Below are 14,565 nucleotides of genomic sequence, written 5' to 3' on the forward strand. Positions count from 1 at the left end.
TGCTGGTAGCATCCGCATCCTCCTATCCTAAAGATGCCCCCTCCGCATGTTGATTGACAGGGCCAACGGACGGGATCGTCCTCTGGCTGGTCCTGTCTGCTATCAAGATCTCGCGCCTGCGCCGTAACGGTATTCAGTCGGCGCAGGTACACTGAGAGGAGGACGCTCGCTCGGCCGCTCCATCCTCAATGCGCCTGCGCCGATGACGTCATCAAGTACACCCGGAAGAGATTTATTATTAATAATCGTTGGTGGTATAGTGTTAATAACTGTCATTTTTATAAAATTATTTATTCCCATTTCGTTGGTGGTTTTTGTGGCAGCATGCTTATTACGTACATACTTTTCTGATTCGAGCATCCAGCGACGTCACCAGACTCTCCACCTCCTTCCAGCGATGCCAGCATCTTCTCTTCCGGGTGTACTTGATGACGTCATCGGCGCAGGCGCATTGAGGATGGAGCGGCCGAGCGAGCGTCCGCCTCTCAGTGCGCCTGCGCCGAATGAATACCGTTACGGCGCAAGATCTTGATAGCAGACAGGACCAGCCAGAGGACGATCCCGTTCGTTGGCCCTGTCAATCAACATGCGGAGGGGGTGTCTTTAGGATAGGAGGATGCGGCTGCTACCAGCAAGTAGCCGCCATACTTGCTGGTAGCAAGGTAATTTGCATATTTTAAAAGTACGTTTTTAACATAATCTGCTGAACCAAAATGATTAATTACAGCATGTATGCAAAAATCGCAGTATAGGGGTTAAAACTAACCCAAAAAAAAACTGTTTAGTGGGGTGACAGAAGCCCTTTAAGGTGAAATAAGGCTGTGTCCTTAAGGAGTTAAGCAGGAAGGAATAATTTTTTCATATGGAAAAAATAAAAAATTATGAATATTGTAAAAAACGAATATATAGCAATATAGGGAATATATTCGTTATTTTGAATATTCTCCTTTTTTTCCCCCAATCTGTACAGTTGTTCGCATACTCCTCCCCGAGAAGCGTCTCCGTCACCATGGGAATGCCTTTGGTTTAGAAAATACCATCGGATCTGACTTTTCCATGATGTCGTGAAAACTCTGATCCGATGGTATATTCTAACCCACAGGCGTTCCCATAGTGACGGGGACGCTTGTCGGTGAGCAGTATGCCAAAGTGGAATAGCAGTACAGCTTTAAAGAAAAAGACGAATATTCTAAATAACGAATATATATTCGCTATATTGCTATAACTTAGTTTTTTATAATAACCATCATATTCTAAAACAAGAATATATAGCAATATAGCGAATATTCGTAAAATACACATATAGACTGTAATTTAGCTAATATAGTGCTATAATCTTTTTTTATAGTATTTATTTTTTTCTCTTCTGAACTTCAGTTTTGGAAAAAATGTACACTATAAAAAAATAAACTACTATAGTATTGCAATACTACTATGTGTATTGCACGAATATTCGCTATAACTTCATTTTTTAGAATATTCGTAATATTCTAAAAAACAAAGTTATAGCAATACAGCGAATATTCGTAAAATACACATATAGACTGCAATTTATCTAATATAGTGCTATAGTATTTTTTTTTTTAATAGTGTCAATTTTTTCCAAAACTGAAGTTCAGAAGAGACAAAAAAAATTTACTATAAAAAGAAAAATTATAGCACTATATTAGCTAAATTACATTCTATATGTGTATTTTACGAATATTCGCTATATTGCTATAACTTCATTTTTTAGAATGTTCCGAATATTCTAAAAAGCAAAGTTATAGCAATACAGCGAATATTCGTAAAATACACATATTAGCCATAGCCATAGCCAAGCAATAGGAAAGTTACCTTATACAGTTAAAAGAAAATCGCAATACACGAATAAAAAAAAAAACACATGCAGTTTTACGGTTGCGTTGCCAGATACAATTTAATGTGCTGATGTGATTTTCATTTGTTGGCAAGTAACTCCATCAGTGATAGTGTGCCAAAACCAGAAGTGGAGCCTACATAGAGATGGGGCATAATGAGAAGATTTGGACCTCTCCTGGTTTTGGCTCAGGATGACTGATTGGAAATCACTGACAAAATAACTGAAGTATGAACTAGACCTAAAACTGAACCACACAATGTAAATAGTGGCTTCAATCCTGCCTTAAAGGGGTTATCCGCTATATGTATATTGATGACCTATCTTCAGATTAGTCCAGATATAATCGACGGCAGCATGTCCTTCAAGGAATTTTTATTCAAATCGAGTCCATAAATATGTACATAAATAGTGTTGAGTGCGAATATTCAAATAACGAATTTTAATCGCGAATATCGCCACTTTGAGAATTCGCTAATATTTAGAATAGGACGCTATATATTCGTAATGACGAATATTCACCATTTTTTCCCATCTGAACACATGATTCCTCCCTGCTTCTTGCTTGTGGGCCAATGACGTCATTGGCCCACAAGCTTAAAGTAGGGAAGAATCATGTGTTCAGATGGAAAAAATGACAAATATTCTAAAAACAAATATATCGCACTATATTCTATAGTGCTATATATTAGTTTTTGACCCACCACTGTATTGAGTGCGCAATATTTGCATATTACGTGATCGTTACCTTGCCGATTTCCGTAAAAAATTTTTTTTTAATATAACGAATATTCGAATTTGCAAATATATGACGAATGTTCTACAAAATATTCGCTAAATATCACGAATTCTAATATGACTTCTGCCGCTCATCACTATAAATAAAGTGCCAAAGATCGTGCAACGTTTCAACTACATCATAGTCTTTCTCAAGCAATGCTGATGATAGTGCTTTGTGGATGGCTTAGTCAGGGGCAATGTTGGTGGCATTGTGATGAGACACTTTGGCTGGCATAGTCAGGGGGGCACTTTGGCTGTCCATGTTATGAGGCATTGGCTTTTGTACTGTGTCTGTACCGTATCAACTGTATATCCCACGTAGGATATATACAGCAAAAAATGTATTTTCTATTTTTATTCTTCCAATTGTGGGTACGTCTTATATTCGAAAAAAAATGTTAGTTTTGTGGGTAAAAAAAATCTGTATAACTTGTATTTCTTTAATTTAAATTCCTACTCATTGTAGATTTGAAGTCAAGAAAGTGTTTCCCATCAGTGATTGCTCACTATGTGTCTGTGCACAGACATAGAGGGAAGGCTGTCAATCACTGAATATAAATTAAGAAATTCCAAGTTAGAATGAATCTTTTTGGATAAAAGTACTGTATGTACCAATCTGCTCAGCTCCTCTTGCCTTCAGTTCAGAAGCCATGTTCAACATGACAGGTTCCTTTTAAAGTCTAGACCGTGTAAGGCAGTCTAAAGATGCCCCAAATTTATCACAGCGACCCATGCTGCATACTACTTACTGCTTTTGGTGCACATTAGACCACACCATTTTTCATTATGTCACGTCCCTTTGAGGTAGATGCAGTGGATTTTTTTCTTAAACTACATACACCAAATTTTGGTGGATTATATGACAAGGTCTAGGCTCAATCACATTTGTCAATGTGGGCCAGTGTGTTGTTATGTTATGTTATTTTCAGAAGAATAGGGAGTTACTGTGGCAAAAATGTCCTTTATGGAAAAAAAGGTTATAAAAAAATAAATAAAGTTCAGGTGAAGCATGCATACTAGAACTCCGTTCAAACTCTATGGGACTGCCAGAGATAGCTGAGCTCGGTGCTCAGTCTTCAGCAGTCTCATAGATATTCAATTAAGCAGCCATACATATGCCCCGCCACTGTTGTATTCAAACCGAGGAAACAGGACCTCCGTTCTCACGATCAGTGGGGGCTAGTGTCGGACTGAGGTGCCTAGGGCCCACCACTAAAATGTATTTTGGGGGCCCACCGTACAGAGGCAGTCAAATATTACTTGCTCACACAGCAGCAAGTTGCTACCAGATGATTGAATATGGGGGTCCCTGCAGCAACTTTGAGAAGGTAGGTCCTGGGGAGAAGAGGACACTGGTAGCTTTCCGCTATACCTAGAAGTCATCTCACCTATCTGATCGTGTCTATAATAATAAACTGGGGAGTTTCTTTAATAATCTATAAAATTTTTATATATGAACATAGGCTGGTTGAGGTGCTGTACATTGAATATACATTCAGGTCCATAAATATTGGGACATCAACACAATTCTAATATTTTTGGCTCTATAGACCACCACAATGAATTTGAATTTTAATTGCAGACTGTCAGCTTTAATTTTAGGGTATTTACATCTAAATCAGGTGAACGGTGTAGGAATTACAACAGTTTGCATATGTGCCTCCCACTTGTTAAGGAACCAAAAGTAATGGGACAATTGGCCTCATCAGTAAAGCATGGTGATGGTAGTGTCATGGCGTGGGCATGTATGGCTGCCAATGGAACTGCTTCTCTTGTATTTATTGATGATGTGACTGCTGACAAAAGCAGCAGGATGAATTCTGAAGTGTTTCGGGCAATATTATCTACTCATATTAAGCCAAATGCTTCAGAACTCATTGGACGGCGCTTCACAGTGCAGATGGACAATGACCCAAAGCATACTGCAAAAGCAACCAAAGAGTTTTTTAAGGGAAAGAAGTGGAATGTTATACAATGGGCAAGTCAATCACCTGACCTGAATCCTATTGAGCATGCATTTCACTTGCTGAAGACAAAACTGAAGGGAAAATGCCCCAAGAACAAGCAGGAACTGAAGACAGTTGCAGTAGAGGCCTGGCAGAGCATCACCAGGGATGAAACCCATCGTCTGGTGATGTCTATGCGTTCCAGACTTCAGGTGTATAGAGCCAAAAATGTTAGAATTGTGTCGATGTCCCAATATTTATGGACCTTACTTTATGTATGTAGTGCAGTAAGTCTACTGTGTTATGTGCCACTTGTGCAGGGGGTGGAAGACTAAGGGCCCACCATGCTCAGAGGCCCACCAGTGGATTTACCTGTACCCCTGTGAGCCAGTCAAAGCCTGGTGGGGGTCCCAGTGGTCGGACCCCAACTGATGAGACACTGATCACTTATCCTGTGAAATATTGATTAGGTATCAATTGGAGACAACCCCACATGAGCAATGTGGCCCTGTGCAGTGATAAGGCGAGCTGGTTGCTAGTCATGTACTGATTTTAGCCTTATTTGTTGTTTTTTAAAAAGTTTTTTTTAAGAATGTAAAATATTTTTATCGGAGAAACTTTTCCGAAAATATTTGTAAAGTGGCTGACGAAAGCTGAGACGGACGTAAACCGTTTATTATGAGCCCATGAGCTTGAACAGAGTAACTTCTGTGCCGTCTCATATTTGCCTGACTTAGATTCTTTTTTTTATGTTTTATGTACATAATGTTTCAGTTTTATAATCAAAGCTAAACTTTTAACTCTTAAAATGTTATTTAGGAATCGTATTACAGCTAATTCTCTTATGGCATGCTAAATAATCAGTTTCTTAAATTCATTAGAATTTTAGGAAATCTTTTTGCAGCAAGAATTATTTTAATAAGGATGTTTTTTTTGTAGAAATGTAGATGGTCCTTGGCTGGAGAATTATTCATATCCCAGCAATCCCTTCAGGTCAAAAATAATAACATTAAAGTGTAGTAAAATAAAGTAAATGTGGGGCAGAATTTATTTTCTCTCAGACATACCCTAAAGGTCAGGGTCTTATTTTAATCCAGGGTAACAGTAATTGCACTAAAAATGAGTCTGGCCTGCATTAAAGATTAGTTTAATAATGTTATGTTTAAGTACAATACTGGACCTGGGCTTGTCCTAGCTACATGATGCAGGATAACATTCTCTAAAAATGTAGTATGCCTGAGTATAGATAGCGAAATTACATAAATGATACAATAATTCCTTAGTATACATCGATCGGCTTCTTGATGACCCAGCTAGTTTAAGTCTGTATTTGATTTACATATTTTTGATTCATGTGACGGTATAAGGGTTCTTTATTGCAGGAGAAATTGAAATCATTCAGTGCATGTGCAAAAAATGGTATTTAATTCTAAATATTTGAAAGGGTTGTCCCGCATAGGAGCCGATGACCCCTATGAGCCTAACAGGTGCCTCATGGGGAAACAAAAAAGATGCACACTCACCTGTCTGCAATCACACCATGTCCCATCTTCCTGATCACATCTGGGGTCCCTGCAGGAGGACCAGGAAGTGGCTTAGACCATACATCTACTTGAATAATATGTCACAACAATGAAATCATTCAATAAGATGTGACCCTTGAGGCCTGTGATTGGCCGCATTGGTCATGGGATCAAGTCACCAAGAAGTGGAATGGGACATGGCAGAGCTGTGGACAAGTGAGTGTATTTTTTTTGTTTTAGGGGGGGGAAGTACAACATTAGGACCAGATTGGTTTGCGGCACCTAGGCCAGACATCTACTTTAAGTACATTTTCTGATTTGGCTGTCATCTCTCTCTCTCATCTCTACATTCAGGAGATAGGGACACCAGTGTGAAGCTACATCTCATTGAACCACACTAGAGAGTCAGCACACACAGGTAGTACAGGCAGGCAGGTTTATATATACAGTCAAGAGGTTTATATAACTGTAACTAATCACTGTATACAGGTACCTACTATATATCTGTACTCCTGGACAATTGCACTGTTTAGGCTTCCCTCCACCACCACTAAGGGGGTAGAGTCAGGCTCAAGGGGATGCACTCAAAACAATAGCCATAAGGCTATATTTATTCTGTTTAAGGCCTACATTCTTTATTTTTCTCTTTTTTTTATACAAATAAAAATTACATTTTATTGTCTCTATTTAAAAATCAACACAGAACTAAATCTAGTATCTTGAATGTTGTGTTATTATCTTTTTCTGTGTTAGATCATTCATAATAAAGCCAATAGTGAAACCCAAAATAACTATTAGTGTTTGTTTCTTTTATAATTTTTTTGAATATTGGCAATACTAGTAGCTGAGTATGGGAATCAAGTACTAAGCTCCACAAGCTCCTATCCCCTGAAGACGCCACATACGTTGTTGGGAGGAGCTATGTTTGTTATTTTAAAATAAAAAAACTTTAGTGTTTGTTACAGCTTGGGAATCAACCTGCAGGCATTCCCAGCAGTATTAGAAATATTTAGTACTGATGAAAGGGCAAATATACAGCTTGGAAAGGAACCACTAGCAATAGACTATTTCCAATAGAGCAGGAGAGGATCAAATATTAGCAGCTATGAGTGAAGGGACACATTGAAACAAAGTAAATGGTATATGAGAACAATGTAATATACTATAGTAGCTCATGGAAAGTTAATCACTCTTATTTGCTACTTGATTCCCATACCCAGCTACTAGTATTGCCAATATTCAGAAAAAATAATAAAAGAAAAAAACTCCACACCGAACACCGATGGGAAACGGAACAGAAACTAGGCCTGAAAACTGGGGTAAGGGAGCTGGTCACCTCCTAGAGCTACCCTAATGCAAGTCCTGACTAACTATAAGTATGAACAGGCCTCGATGGTAGGGAAGTTCATACACCGTAATCTAGTTCAAATGACTATGTAATTTCGAACTGCTCAAATGACTTAAACACGCCATCCCTCTGCATCTGATATAGGGAGGAATACCACCCCTCTCTTTTCCCATGGGGATGTCACGCCCTGCCCTGTGAGTGATCTGAGAAGATCTGTCAGACTTGCTGCACGTGAATCTATTTGACAGATTGCTTTGTTGTGGCTTTGGGCAGGATCCCACCCCTCACATGTTCTGCTCATTAGTTAGTTAGTGATGCTATTTATACGTGCTTCTCACTATAGCCCTTGCGGTTTATAGTTTTTCCTGGAGATCTCTGCCGGGGTTTGGTGGATCTCCTGCTCCCAGTTCGTCTTCAGTTAAGTTCTCCTTCCTTCCCTTCTGTTGTTTGTACTGGCCAGGCCTTAGGTAGACGCTGGTTCCTTCATCTTGTGCAAGGAACCGGTTGTCTTTTCGCCTGCTCCCTAGCTGAGGGTTTGTTTCAGTTGCAGCAGGGCTTAGGTTGGTGTGCATGAACACTTTTACCATCAAGATTTGTTCATGTTGGTAGCAGTCAGGGAAAGGCTCAGGGATTGTCAGTGAAAGTACCCTAAAAAAGAATTGTTTGTCATCTGCGGTATAGAGTAAATGTTCTTTTAAAGGTTTTCTACCACCAGAAATGCGCTAATGTCAGGACTACATAACAGTATGTTTTTTTACATTTCTCCCTGCAGCTGTTCTAATAAATTAAGCACTTTTATAATATGCTAATGAGCCTATAGGTGCTGTGGGGGCGTACAATCAGCACCTAGAGGCTCCGTCCGCTCACTCTTTATCCCGCCCAGATCCCCTGTTCTGCCCGCCCCGCTCCTCTTGATTGATGTCACGGTTCGCAGCATCGCTCACGAAATCTCGTGCCTGCGCCGTTCACTTTAGTATTCGTCGCAGGCGCAGTGAGTGAAGGCTGCTCTCCTGATGCCGGCTTCCTTACTGTGACTTAGTCGGCGCAGGCGCACTGAGGAATCCGGCACCAGGAGCGCTTCATTTACTCACTACGCCTGCGCCGAATACAGAAGTGAACGGCGTACGCGCGGGATTTCGTGAGCGATGCTGCGAACCGTGACATCAATCAAGAGGAGCGGGGAGGACAGAATAGGGGACCTGGGCGGTATAAAGGGTGAGTAGACTGAGCCTATAGGTGCTGATTTTACGCCCACATAGCACCTAGAGGCTCATTAGCATATTATAAAAGTGCTTATTTTATCAGAACAGCTGCAGGGAGAAATGTAAAAAACATACTGTTATGTAGTGCTGACATTAGCGCATCGCTACATAACAGTATTTCTGGTGGTAGAAACCCTTTAAAGCTGCCTGCGCTCCTATCCATGAGGCATGATTGTCACAAGTAGAGGACTCAACAAACCTTGTTTCAGCCTCCGTAACTGAGTTTTGGAGGAATTTCAGAGTGTTGTTTTTTGTCAGCTAATCCGCTGGATGTATAAGCCCCGTATAAATGCCTTGCAAGCATCCCACACTACTCCTATAGGCACCAAACCCTCAATTAGCAAATAATTCCTGCAACTCTCCCGTGATACCCCTCCACTGTCCACCAGCTGCAACCAGAAAGGGTTAAGCTTCCATGAACCAATTCCAAAGGGGTTTCTGCCACCCAGTTTAAGAACTACCGTACTTGAATAGGGGAGTGATCTGACAGACCCCTAGGCAAATATGCAGCGTCCTCTACCAACGAGAGTATATCTGGGGATCTTATTGCCAAGTTAATCCTGGAGAGAGAGTGGTGAAAGCTAGAGAAACAAGAAAATTGACAAACGTCTGGATTTCTTACCCTCCACACATCATGTAGATCTAGTTCCCTTAGCACATAGTATCCCCATCTGCCCTGGCAGCTTTTGACGCTCCCAACCTGTCCTACTGCAATGAGGGGCAAGTATTAAAATCTCCAATTAGTAAGATTGGGCATGGGGGAGCTCCCCTATTAAGGCCATTGCCTACTTCAAAACTTTACCACTATACGGGGGTGGAATATAGACTGCGACAAGGATGAAGGAGAAGTGGTAACATGAGCATTGTAAGCATACATATCTACCCATAGGGTCTAATCGGGAGGAGTGACAGACAAATGGAATTGATTTGTGTATTCGAACGCTCCCCCTTCGAGAGTGCGTGGATAATGTAGAGTGGTACGACTGTCCCACCCATGATTTGTGCAGCCAATGTGTACTGTTGGGTACCAAATGCGTCTTGGACAAACATACTATCGCTGGTTTACAGTGCTAAAAATACAGCAGCCCACTTTGTAGTCTCTCCCAGCCCTCTGACGTTCCAGCCCACAATTCTAAGTTTGTCAGCCATGATCTACATATATTAAGAATGCAACAGGATAAGCAGACCATGAAATATTGTACAGCAGCCTTAGTAACCCCCAGTACTGGACCTTCAGTGTAACCATCTCTTCGCCAGATCCTCCCAACCCACTTAACAAAAAAAATAATGATACAAATGTTAAAAAAACATTATTACAATAAATGACCCACAGGAAAGTAAAAAGGACACATTTGGGGCAAATACCTTTCCTGAAGCCAAGCAGCGGCTAATTAAAAAAACAATCAATAACACATTGTGATTAAGCATACTACAAGGTGGCTCCACTACCCCACCTCCTATAGAATATAGTCTGCAGTGGATAGCATTTTAATAGAAACTATACTAAACTTAGGGCACCTCTTCTTCTGGAGGCAAATGTATTGTACCCCGCAAAGGTAAGTTGAAAATATTATGACAACCCCACCAAAAAATATACTAAAGTGAAGAGACAGCTAAAGTGAAATATAATGCATTATTATGGTAGAAAAAATATTTAGCACTTATCGGACACGTCCTTCAAGTAGAACAGCAGCCACAAGAGTCCCATGCCAATTCAGGGAGGCGTTGTCTTTATCCCGTGCCTGACGATGGCTTAAGAGAATGTTCATTGGTCTCCAACCATTGTGCTGCCTCCAAGGGTGTTTCAAAGAAGCATACTTCACCATGGGCAGCTACTCTTATTTAGAGTAAGGCAGCTGTAAGGTTCCGCATGTGTCTTTTGACATTCTGGAACTTCACTCTTTTGCGTTGGACATCCGCGGAAAAATCAGGGAAGATACATATTTTATTCCCATTAATTAGTAGATCAGGGTAATCCCCTGGCTTTCTTAAGGATAGTGTCTCTGTCTCTAAAGTGAAGAAGCCTCATCTGGATTGGGCGAAGAGGAGCCCCCGGTGGTGGAGCTCAGAACGGCACCCTGTGTGAGACAAAGAGTCTGTGCCAAATTTATAGGTCAGCCAATCTTCAAAAAACACATCTGGGTCAGACCCTTCTGCCTTTTCAGGAACCCCAACCATTCTGAGATTATTTCTGCGCGACCTGTTTTCCAGGTCGTCTGTTTTAGACATCAGTAAAGACACGTTATGTATAATTCTGCCGAGATCCCTTTTTACAGGGGGTAGTTGATCCTCCACATTACTTACTCTATCCTCCACCTCCTTAATCTTTAATTAACTTGTCTAAAGTATTTTCTGCTGAGGGAGACATTCTCTTGTAAGCTGCCCATATGTGAATGAAGTGTGATCAATGAGCTGCTGCAATGCTACACCGCAACAAAAATATCTTTAATAGTAGTTTCAGTCCCAGCAGTAGAAGGGTGCCCAGGCCTCAGGGAGATATCCTTTGTTGCATAGGAGGAGGCTGGCTCATCTGAGGCCTTCTCTTTCTCACCCTGGAAGGCCGCCATTTTAGATCCCTAACATGGATATTCTGGGCCTTTAGAGGAGCTCATAGGTGTTTCCCCCGCTATCGACACTGACTGAGGGGGCCCAGATGAAGAGCAGGCATATTTACCTAGGCAGGCCGAGACCTCCACTGCCCGCACCTCCGATATGGCGCCATCTTGTTTCAGTGGTGCAGTAGGCCCAACGTCCTTCTGATCTTTTTCTTTCTTCCCTGTGCGCGGCATTTCGGCAAATAGGGTGTCCGCTTGGCTGGAGATATTGTTCAAGGCCCCTCAGGACTGTCAGCTTCCACTACAGGAGGATGAAGGATGATTGTAGAAGGTAGGACGGGAGCCTCTCTGCGCAGCGTCCTCTCACATGCCCGACCAGTCCACGCCCCTCACAGCTAATTAGTTTTGCTTTCACAATATTCCCTCACTGGGGCAGATTTACTATTGTAAATGAACCTAGACCTTGTAGCAAAAAGTGCCAAAATGTGTTGCATTTAGTTGTAAAACTGTCTATGAAGCATGTGCACCGAAAGGAATAATCCACTTTATCATTTTTGTTGAGGGGTGTGGCTTAGTTGAAAAGGGGGTTTGACTTAACATGCTATACCATGATCCAAAATTTTGGTTCAAAATGTTGGCATAAAGTAAGCCAACTAATAGTTGTAATGTGAGACCAAGCCATTCATGACACTTCAATGCAGCATCAGCCATTGTGATAAATTATCGACTGCCTAAGATTGTGGCATCTGCATTTCAGACCGGATTAGAATATCTGCCCCGCTGTGTCTGATTTCTGAAAATCTTTTAAAAGTCAGGTTCATATGACTTCACATCAGAAAGTTAGCACGGAGAGAGCTTTATTGTCTGAGCAAGCCGCAAGTCACTTGGGTATCGTAAGTTTTCATTCCAAAATTATTGAGAGGATGTCTGGAGAGAACGAAGCAGAGAGGGATCTCTTACAAAGCCGTAGTGGCAGTGTGTAACATAGATACGAGCTGCACGCTCCCAATTCCCACACATTTCATGGCACGGAAACAATTCACTGTAAGGTTCACATATGTTGCATATTAACATAGTAGGAAATGAACCGAAGACAAAGACTCTGCTCCTTGTTACCCATTGAGCTCGCTTGTGCACTCAACTGTGTTTCCTTTTTTGTAATCTGTAACACAAAGTTTTGTATTAGTAGAGGAAATTATATAAATCTGTTATTTTGTATACATTCCAGTCTTGTAAATTGGAGCAAAATTGTAAACCATTTAAATTTCCCCCCGACCTGTGTCTAGATCTGAGCAAATGACATCCACATTTTACAGTGTAATACCCGGCATGCCCTAGACTTACTCACTGTAGACTTAAAGATTGCCTAGTGATGGCAAAGTATTAAAGGCGTTCTGTAACCTAAGACATTGGGGACATAGCTCTAGGGTCTGATAGGTGTGGTTCCTCTATCTCGAAAACGGGGCCCTCAAAGCTAACGAGAGCGTGCCACACATGTGCGGCGTGCTCTCCATTCACTTTTAAGTTTTTTCAGAACTCCCAAAAAATGAAAAGAATGCGGCCCCTCCAACCTTTCTCTGACCCACACCAATCTGACATTGGTCGCTTACCATAGCAATATTCTACCATATCTGAGGTTTACTACCTGCTTTATTGACAGGACGTTACTGCACTGTAGACAAGGCCAGAACTATTCTTCTACCTGGTGGGGGTTCTCCTTCTACTGGTTAAAATAACTCAGGATACTTTATTGTAACTTCATCATTAATCCACAGGCAATGACACATCGTACACAAAAGAAGCACCTTCTGACGCGTTTCGGATGAATATACACCCTTAGTGGCTATGACTGTGGATTTTATAATTAAGTTACAATAAAGGATCCTGAGTTATTTTAACCAGCGGCCAGAGAACCCTTTTTTCTTCAGTATTATAATAGTTATATTCTTGTACATAGATGGCATTATTACCATAGTTATATTCTTGTATGTAGGAGAAGTATTATAGCAGTTATATTCTTGTACATAGGAGCAGTATTATAGTAGTTATATTCTTGTACATAGGAGGCAGTATTATAGTAGTTATATTCTTGTACGTAGGGGCTGTCACGGGAAGGGAAGGTAGAAGGAAGTGCTCCCCCTAGACTGCCACTCTCAACCCTGTCCCTGCCTACTTTCACCACCCGCTCTAGGTGACAGGGCGCAACTGGGCGACGGTCCCTAACCTCCGTAAGTGCCGGGTAAGGGAGGAAGGAACAGAGAGGGTACCGGCCGCCTGTATTTATAGTGGGTAGTGAGGGTCATGTAACGTGGCCAGCGTCACATGACCGACAGACAAGTCGAGCACCGAGTGATCAGCTCGGCGCTCAAGGCAGACCTAGGAGCCGGGAGCCTCCCAGCTAGCAAAGCCGCCCTGGGAACGAGGCCAGACACAGATCCTCGCTCCCGAAGCTAAGCAGCAGGTCTGCGGCTGATGGGAGACCGAATGTGTCTTTGGCTCCCCGTTACAGGAGCAGTATTATAGTAGTTATATTCTTGAAACCTTTCCAGTGGACCAGGTATTGAAAGGAGTTCCTAACCTTTCTAACATCAATAATTCTAGAGATGATGAATTCTTCCTGACCTTCAACCACCACAGGTGGGGGAGGTTTTTTGGAAGGAGCCACTGGTGACACATATTTCTTGAGTAACGAATTATGGAACACATTATGTATACGAAGGGAGTCGGGTAGTTTCACTCTAAAAGACACCGGATTAATAACCTCAATAACATTATATGGTCCTATGAGACATGGAGAGAATTTCCTAGAACAATGTTTCAAAGAAAGATTTTTAGTCGACAACCACACTTTATCGCCGAGTACAAAATTTACTCTTATTTGCCTGTCTACGATGAATCTCCTGTTTTTGTTTTTTTCCCGGTTCGCTTGAACCTGTGCCCAGACTGTGCACAGTCTAGAGGTAAAAGAATCTGCCTGCGGGTTGATTGAGAACACAGAAGAATTAGAGCAAAAACGAGGATGAAAACCACCATTACAAAAAAAAGGAGATACCACCGTGGATGAATTAACCCGATTGTTGATGGCAAACTCTGCCAACGGGAGGTATCTCACCCACAAGAGCTGATAGTGCGATACATAACACCTTAGAAAAAGCTCCACTGCCTGGTTTAACCGTTCCGTCTGCCCATTAGTCTCTGGATGGAAGGCGGACGAAAAGGATAAAGTGATATTGCATCTTTGGCAAAAGGCTCTCCAAAATCCAGAGACAAACTGAACGCCCCTATCAGAGACG

The sequence above is a fragment of the Bufo bufo genome, chromosome 10, assembly GCF_905171765.1.
Source record: "Bufo bufo chromosome 10, aBufBuf1.1, whole genome shotgun sequence".
In the NCBI taxonomy this organism is placed as follows: Eukaryota; Metazoa; Chordata; class Amphibia; order Anura; family Bufonidae; genus Bufo; species Bufo bufo.